Source organism: Podarcis tiliguerta (genome assembly GCF_965153285.1).
Source record: "Podarcis tiliguerta genome assembly, chromosome: 7".
Lineage (NCBI taxonomy): Eukaryota > Metazoa > Chordata > Lepidosauria > Squamata > Lacertidae > Podarcis > Podarcis tiliguerta.
The window spans coordinates 22372393-22380885 of record NC_139540.1 but is presented as its reverse complement, the minus strand read 5'-3'; the positions used below and the strand labels follow the sequence as shown (position 1 = coordinate 22380885).

The 8493-nt window shown below is 45.0% G+C and overlaps 1 long non-coding RNA gene across 1 annotated transcript in view; it reads right to left on the bottom strand.

Annotated features, from left to right (window-relative positions):
• Window positions 1-830: 830 nt before the first annotated feature.
• The window catches only part of LOC310682307, a 31221-nt gene continuing 23558 nt past the window's right edge, over window positions 831-8493 (bottom strand). Inside the window, exon 3 of the long non-coding RNA XR_014513858.1 lies at window positions 831-977. This is a non-coding gene — a long non-coding RNA (uncharacterized lncRNA). The remainder of the gene's footprint in view (window positions 978-8493) is intronic.

Genomic DNA, 8493 nt, shown 5'->3' with positions numbered 1-8493 from the left:
AAAGAACAGCAAGACAGCATTGGCTACACTGAATTATTATTAATCATATCTAAATCACCAGTGATTTTCAAAATACTTCACTGATTCTGGTAATGAACCAACACAGCTGAACTGCATTTAAGCCTCATTAATTTTAAAAGGGCAGATCTGAGTACATGTTGCTCTTCTTGACCCTAAGAACAATCAGTTGAGATAAAAGAGTTCTAATTTTACAGATTAAAAATTTAGGCAGAAAGAAGTGACACCTAGCTCAAGATTCCATAGCATGTCCATGGTTAGGACAAGGGTGCCATTTCCACTTTCGAATAGGAGAAGAAGAGATTTCAAAATGGCTGCCTTGGAACTAGGTTACGTGGGGGGCGGCATTTTCTTACATATATGAGCCTGCCTGAGTGACGAGGTCTACTGCAGAGACCATTCTCTCAGTCCCATCAACAATTGAAGCTCATTTGGTGGAAATGGGAGAAAGGGGTCTTTTCCCATGGCTGTAGCTGAAAAGAAATGGCATAGTAATAAAATACATAGCTGAATTGGGATATTGCAGGTGGCGCTGTGGGTTAAACCACAGAGCCTAGGATTTGCCAATCGGCAGTTTGAATCCCTGTGATGGGGTGAGCTCCCGTTGCTCGGTCCCTGCTCCTGCCAACCTAGCAGTTCGAAAGCACGTCAAAGTGCAAGTAGATAAATAGGTACCACTCCAGCATGAAGGAAAACGGCATTTCCATGTGCTGCTCTGGTTCGCCAGAAGCAGCTTAGTCCTGCTGGCCACATGACCCGGAAGCTGTACGCCGGCTCCCTCGGCCAATGAGATGAGCGCCGCAACCCCAGAGTCGGTCATGACTGGACCTAATGGTCAGGGGTCCCTTTACCTTTACCTAAATGCATCTTGGGATTCTGGACATCTCTTTGGAGATCGGATGCACAAGCAGTGGATCTGGGTTGTCTGTTGGAGTGGTGTGCCTCCACCCAGGATCAGTCTGAATATTCACAAATACACAGAGGTGTATTAGTCCTACTAATCCTTCAGTGACCTCTCTCCAAAGCAAAGCCAATCTACATAGGCCCTACATCCCTAAAACTTCTCACCATCCGTGAAGTGGTTTCCATGCAACAGTATACAATTGAATTTTAACTGCTCGCAGTTAAAATCTGCACATCTCCATGTGGCCAAACTATGCACTAAGATATGCATTTTTTTGGTGCACTCTGCCCATAAGGTACACCCTTTTGGGTTACAGAACTGCCTTGCCAAATTCAGAAAGCTGTGGGGTTTTTTCAAGAGATAGCTGCATTTCGGTTGATGTGTCAGCTTGGGAAGTGCAAGTTAAATGTGAAAAGAGAAAAATTTCTCCTCCTTCCCCAGTCTTCCCACAACTCATCTACCAACACAATGTAGACCTCAGAGCACCACCAGCAGAGAGCAGCAAGTACATCACAATAAGAAACGCTGATGACTCCAGGCACTTAGAATGGAACAGAGGTGGGGAAACCAATGCATACCGAAGTGTAGGTGGGTTCCCATGAGACAAGACACAGTAGTAACAACAAGAACCTTTACTGAATAACAGAACTGGACAACAGGGGCAAAACAGCTGCTTATATATATTTCTGAAGGCCTGAGCTACTCCCACTCCCAACATGATTGGCTGTCTAAACTTCCAAGCTACGAATCATATCTCTGAGTTTAAGGGCCAATGGCAGAGACCCAGATCCTGAAAGGTTCTGTGATTGGATATCATGTATCAAATCAGAACACAGGCGCTCAGAATCCTTAGTCTAGACTCAAGCTCAGGCAAACACAGACCACTGGAAACATAACACATACATGCCTCCATTTTATTTTATTTTATTTTATTATGTCATTTATAACCCACCTTTCCTCCAGGGAGCTAAAGGTAGTCTATGCAGCTCTCCCCTATTCCAATTTTATCCTCTCAACAACCCTGTGAGGTGGGCTAGGCTGAGAGGCAGCGACTAGCCCAAGCTCACTCAGGGAGTGTGAATTTGAACCTTGTTCTCCCAGGTCCTAGTCCAACTCTCTAACAACCACACCACATTGGCTCTCTGCACAGAGCTACATACCAGAATATATACCACACCAGGGATATTAGACAAGGAAAAGATCTACCAGATAATTGAAAGCAGCCGCCCTTTCATTAATGCCATGTTTTTATCTACTTATTTTAATGTCTGACTTCTTCTTTAGTAATAAAGAGAACCTCATTTTTGCTGTTGTGAAATGCAGCCACCCCCAAGTTTGTACTGCTGAACAAAGGTAGCTCAGTGGCCTGTTTTCCTATATTGGATATATTTCCCCCCTACCTCCTTGTACAATTCAGAAGCCAACAACCTTTCTTTTCCCCCGGCAAATAATTTTTTTTCCGCTTGCAGATTATTTCCATTTCAATGTTCTGTTCCACACAGCTGCGAGCTGACTGTAATTTGCCACGGCCGTAGTCATCATGATACGTGAAGAAAAGTGCAGTTGATCTAACAAAGGCTCAGCAGAGGAACCGCTGGAGTCTTTTAAGCAATATCATGGCTATGAAATGTAATCGGCCTCCTTCCTCCAACAGCTGCAGACTAAAATAGGCTGTCTTTACTCCTGTGCACAGGTCAGAAACAAGGAGCTATTGCACCATTTCTGTAGTCCATATCAGAAACCAGGCCCAAGTTAAAAGATGCTGCAGCCATACTTGAATATGTAAATTTGTATTTATTTATATTTAATCCCAGGGCTTCGGACGTCATGCATTCAAATCAGGTATTCTACCCAACTGGGTTACCAAATGTCCCCTAATATTCAGCCTGTATATCAGCCACATAAATATCCAATATGCTTGGGTTATGACATTCCTACATCCATTTGGCTAGGCTTCTCCAGAATACCTAAACCCCAGGTTGGGTATGTGTGTGCGGGTGTTTGAAACCTACTGAAATCAAGAGGAGCAGCTCAGGCATGCGATCAGGTGAAAGCACAGATTAAGGCTGCAGTCCAGCAGCTACATCAATGCATCCAGTTTGCTCTTGGCATTACCTAGGCACCTGTGCTGCACCTGTGGTTCCCAAGCATGTTTTAAGTGCCATTGATAACAACGAAATGAATGGGACTCAGAAGCACTCAGTTGTGCCTCGATTGTGCCCCTTATTTGCTGGCTTACAGTTAGAAGATAATCACCCACCTCTGCAAACTGAAAATCACTCTTCTTTAATGTTCTCCATTGGTTCATTTCCCATATTGCTCTGGCAAAGCCTTCATGTTGTTTGAGGATGGTGAGAGCTTAATACAAACCGGGGGGGGGGGGCAGGGAGAGAAGTTTGCTTCTTCATAAGCATCTTATCATTCTGGTGGGTGCTCTAAGACCCTCTTTGAACCTCCGTGGGTGCAGTTTATGCAGGCTTCTGTTGTAATCGAAGACTAGCACATAACATGAAGCATCTTATCAGTCCTTTCTACCAACTCTCTTTTTTGGGGTTGCAATGAAAAGGTCTACCTTGATTGCTGGAGATACTTGATTTCTAAATGAACTACTGTTCTCGGCAACTTTGACACTATTCACTGGGAGAATTTGTGACAGTTTGATTTTGTTATTATTTTTTCATTATTTAAATATGTTTTTTAATTGAATTGTTGAACTACTTTGTTGTTTGCTGCCCTGGGTTCCTTTGAGAGGAAGGGCTGGAATAGTAATAATAATAATAATAATTGTTCCTTACTTCATAAAAGTTATACAGCACTTTTAATAAATCCCTCAAAGTAGTTTTATGACAATAATATGCAGGATTTGATATGAGGTAGCAGATATGCTTCCTTGACTCCAGCTCTATTCTGCTTCAGGGAATTGAGCACCTGTGGCCAGGGGTGGACCTTGATAATATGACGCCTTGTGTGTGACCAAAAATTGACACCCTTTCCCCACCTGCAGCCCTTTCGCCACCTTCCCAAAGATAGGTAAGGGTGGCACTGGGTTTTGGGAAAGAGGAATAAGGCTCTGGCAGCATCCTAGAGCCCTTGTTTCCAAAGCTGGGCAAGCACTAACTAGGCTTTGAGAAGAAGGCCTGAAGGTACCCCCTTGGCTCCCATGCTTGGGGGAGGGAGTCCTCTGCTGTGGCACTTCAGACATCTTCTGCTTGAGGATTTGCAGGAGCCCATAGCTATTGCCCCCACTGCCAGTGGTAACTAAACCTTTCAGCATTTAGCACTGGCCATGTTGTAACATCACATTAGATTATGCATTGAATTCCATGGACGGTCTTGTGTTTTTTGGCATCTGTGTCAAGAGACAATGGAGGGCGCCTCCGGGGGTGAAGTCAAACTACTGCATCAGCAGCACCAGCTTCCCTGGGATGCAAGCATGGGCAGTCTGTAGGGAGGTCCTGGTCTACCCCTCTCAGCCTCGCTGATGTGGTCCAAAGGAAAGCAGAGCAATACATTTGGCACCATCTTGGCTGCAGGAGTTGCCAGGAGGAGGAGTACAAAGCGCCATCCAACCATCTTAGGGACTCCACTCCAGATTTGTGTAGGGTTTCCTCCTTAGCTTTTTCTTCTCCCAAAGGCATCCCACAAGGTAGCTAAGCTTTAGGACCAGAGATTTCCTCCTAAATGGGCTGCCTTCCCAGGTTGACAAGCTATCTGCCCCTTACTTCCCTCTACAGCACATGCAGAAGCTGCCTTCTTGACCATTGGACTCACTATTGGTCTTGTCCACTCAACCTGCCAGAGACTGTTTTCACACACAAGTGAAGTCGTTGACTCACCAAGGGTTTGAGACCTATCATCTACCTTCACCTGGTTTAGCTTGCCAGTCAAAACCGTTTCCGGGATGTGGCCACTGCCGCATGTTGACAGCTTCTAGGAGCCACAGGTGAGAACTGAGTGCAGGGTAGGGACCAAAGATACACAAATGACCCCAGAAGGAGCACGACATGTCCCTCACCAGAGGCACTACCAATGTGCTCGGCTTTGGGACTGTACCATGTGTGCCCTTTATAAAACAGTGAACTCATGGGCTCCTGGTCAAGGTAGTGGAGGCAGAGAATGAAGAAAAACTATCCTCGCATGATCCAACACAGCACAAAAGGCTGAAGCACGGAAACTGAAGGCCATGTTTTCAGTGTGCTTCTTTCCCTTGCCCAGAATACAGGAAGGCCGATGTGTTACAGACATTATGATTTGTACAAACAAATCCCTCACGTCTTCTCAGTTCATATTTATATATCTTTTTCATCTAACAGTTTACAGCAGTAAGCAGTAGATGTCCCCCAACCCTCCTCAATTTTGGCTTCCATACCCAGAATAGTTTAAAGCCGGAAATTCTATCATTTTTTATAAGGCACTTTCCACATCCCTCGCTTGAAGGTCACGCTGATGATTATCTCCAGTATAACTGAAGAACCGTGTAATTACAGCGAAATGTCACCTAGAAGAATAATCGCTTCTAGTCAAACGTCTCAGCTAGAAATATGCTGCTGCCAGTCTCCACTTCTAGAATAAAGTTGGAAGCAACAGGGAAAGGGTGTGGGGAGAGATTGGACCTTTTCCTTCACAGCAGTTTTGTTTTCTTCCAAACAGCGTAATCTGTTTTGGTTCCGAAATTGAATTACTTAAGTAGCTTGTCCCAAGATCCCTTATTTGTACAATGTTCCATCTCCTTGTGGTTGCTATAAAGTTACGTTCCGGCCCTCTCTGATTAGATTTCATAGCAAGCAAATTACAGCTTCTCCTTTCGAAAAAGCACTTTTGCATTAGTCACGAAGATTAGTAACACTCGGATCAAAGGATATCTTTACAGAGATCCTCTAGACACGCAGAGAGCTAGCAACTTGGTGAGGAGATGCAGAATTAATCTGGGACATAAGGACTATAATCTTTATCTGCCCCACCAGGCGCTGACTCTCAAGTCCTTTTGTTTCCAAGCTGTCTTAAGCACATGTGTCTGTGGGCTGGTTTGGTAGCCCAGGGTTATCAGCAGTAGCAGAACTTTTTATCTGAAACAGATCTTATATTATCTTTAATCCTTCTAGGACGCCAGAAAGCTATTTGAATTTGCTGTAGGAGAAGACAGAAGCATTTATACCAAAGGAAGCTAGTTGTGGTCTTTGGGCAGTATGCATCTAGCACATCCCATCTATACAGTAATTTCTGATTCTTCAAAGAGACTTCCCCCCCTCCTTCAGGCATCCATGCCCTGCATCCTCACCCAATTTGTTCTGAGAGCCAGTGTGGTGTAGTGGTTAAGAGCGGTAGTCTCGTAATCTGGGGAACCGGGTTCGCGTCTCCGCTCCTCCACATGCAGCTGCTGGGTGACCTTGGGCCAGTCACACTTCCTTGAAGTCTCTCAGCCCCACTCACCTCACAGAGTGTTTGTTGTGGGGGAGGAAGGGAAAGGAGAATGTTAGCCGCTTTGAGACTCCTTAAAGGGAGTGAAAGGCGGGATATCAAATCCAAACTCTTCTTCTTCTTCTGAAGACACCAGCCAGAGCACCAAGGGGGCTCTACCCCCTACCTCACAGGGAGAACATCGTGGGAAGTAGGAGGTCAGTCTGACCCCATTGATTGGCCACTGGCCAGCAAAGGGGCAGCTCTGCTGGTGCTTGCTTTCCTCTGGGTCCCCAGCTTGAACTACAACTCCCTTTAACTCTGACAACTGGTCGGGGGGGCTGCTAGGGGCGCATTGGAAGATGGCCAACAATACCATCTCTCCGTCTCACACGAGGTAATTAAGAGGCTGATATGGGTGTATGCAGCCTCCCTTGTTACCCCAAGGGAATGGGGAACACTGCCTCACCTGCGGTTGCCATAAATCACCCCCTGATTCGAAAGAAGGGGGTGAGGGCACTAGGCGCACAGCCCTTGTGTGGGACGGCTCTCCCTGACGCTGTCTCTGATCACGCAGCCTGGTTGCAGGAGCTCAAAATAAACAATTAGAGAGAAGCAAATGCACATATTTCGAGAGAAGATCGGGAGATAAGACTGCTAATTGAAGTGATCTCTGTGAAGTGGTGCGACGGGCTGGATTCAACAATAAATCAAGAAGAAGATATATCAAAGGATCGGTATGTCGGAACGGGACTGAAAAGGGGGGGGGCTTTTCTTTTTTTATCTTATGTGAGTACCTAACAATCCTTCCCCCAAGAAGAATCGTTGCAATTACTGATTACAAGCAGGATGATTAAGAGCTGTGTGGAAATAAATTACTAATCAAAGACATGGCTTGTGGGAATATCTGGAAAGGAATGAAAAGTCTCTGTGATGCAGTTATAAAAAGAGATTTGTTACGGCAGACCTGACTACAGGATGATCGAGGGGGAGGAGGACCATGGCTTGTTATTATATTGGACTGTAAGTTTGACCTGGCAGGGGCCCCTGAGATGATTGAGGAGAGACTGGCAGGCCTGTGGGAATTAATGGACAGACTTTGGGAATGTTTTGTACGGAGGTGCGGAAATGGCGTCTGTCTGTCTTGATATGGCTCTTGGAGTAAAATCCACACAGGATATAATTGTTTTCAACCCGCTTGTGGAGACTAACAGAGGTCACAAAGAAAGGAATATATGACAACAATAAGAAGATGAGGAAAATAACAAGGAGAAGATTGAACAGAACTGTAAATACTATTTGGACAGAACTGTGAACATCAAAGCAGCAGCAAGAGAGATGTTTGGATCCCTTTCTGAGCTCGAAGCATGGGTACCCCCAACAAAAATTTAAAAATTTGGCTGTGTAATTTGGAATTAATGTGATGTGATTTGATTGGCTTGTTAATAAAAAATATATTTAAAAAAAACAACTCTGACAACTGGTCATGATAGCAAGGGATAATGGGAATTGAGAAGGCTGCTCTAGATGTTGTTGGATTATAATTCTCATCATGCCTTGTGACTGGCAGTGTTGGCTGGGAATGATTGGATTTGGAGGCCTATGACATCTCAGGGGCCCAGCCCTGATTTAGACCACACATTACAGAGTTTGGCCTTTCTACAGGCAGTTTGCTCCTTATGTTTAGAAGGCTATTGGAATTCCCTCTAGCCTTGCGGGGGATTATAGCTATGGTATTACTTCTCTGGTCTTAATGGGCACTGAGACAGGGAAATAAAAGAATCACGCATGAACAACACTGTACTTGAAAAGCTACCATGTTATGATCTTGTTGTTTCTGTTTCTATTTCCTCTTTCTTTCATTGGAGAAGCTTCTATCCCTGCTTTGTGACTTCTCCTACTTCTTCTGGTCATGGGTGAAGGGTTCCAAAAAGGCAATTCAAACCTCTTAACTTTTTGTGCATTGTATGGAGTAGAATTTTCTCATGGGCTGCTGTTCACAGGATGTCCTGCTTATAGTTTTCCGGGTTTGGTGCACATCAGCCTTTCCACATGATAAGCCAATCCTGCCCCGAGCCTGCCTTTTCCTCTTTCCTTCACTTGCAAGCTGCTAGAGCCTTCCAACGTTTAAACTCCATCGTGAAGTGGGGGGGGGGGGTTAGAAGAAATGCATC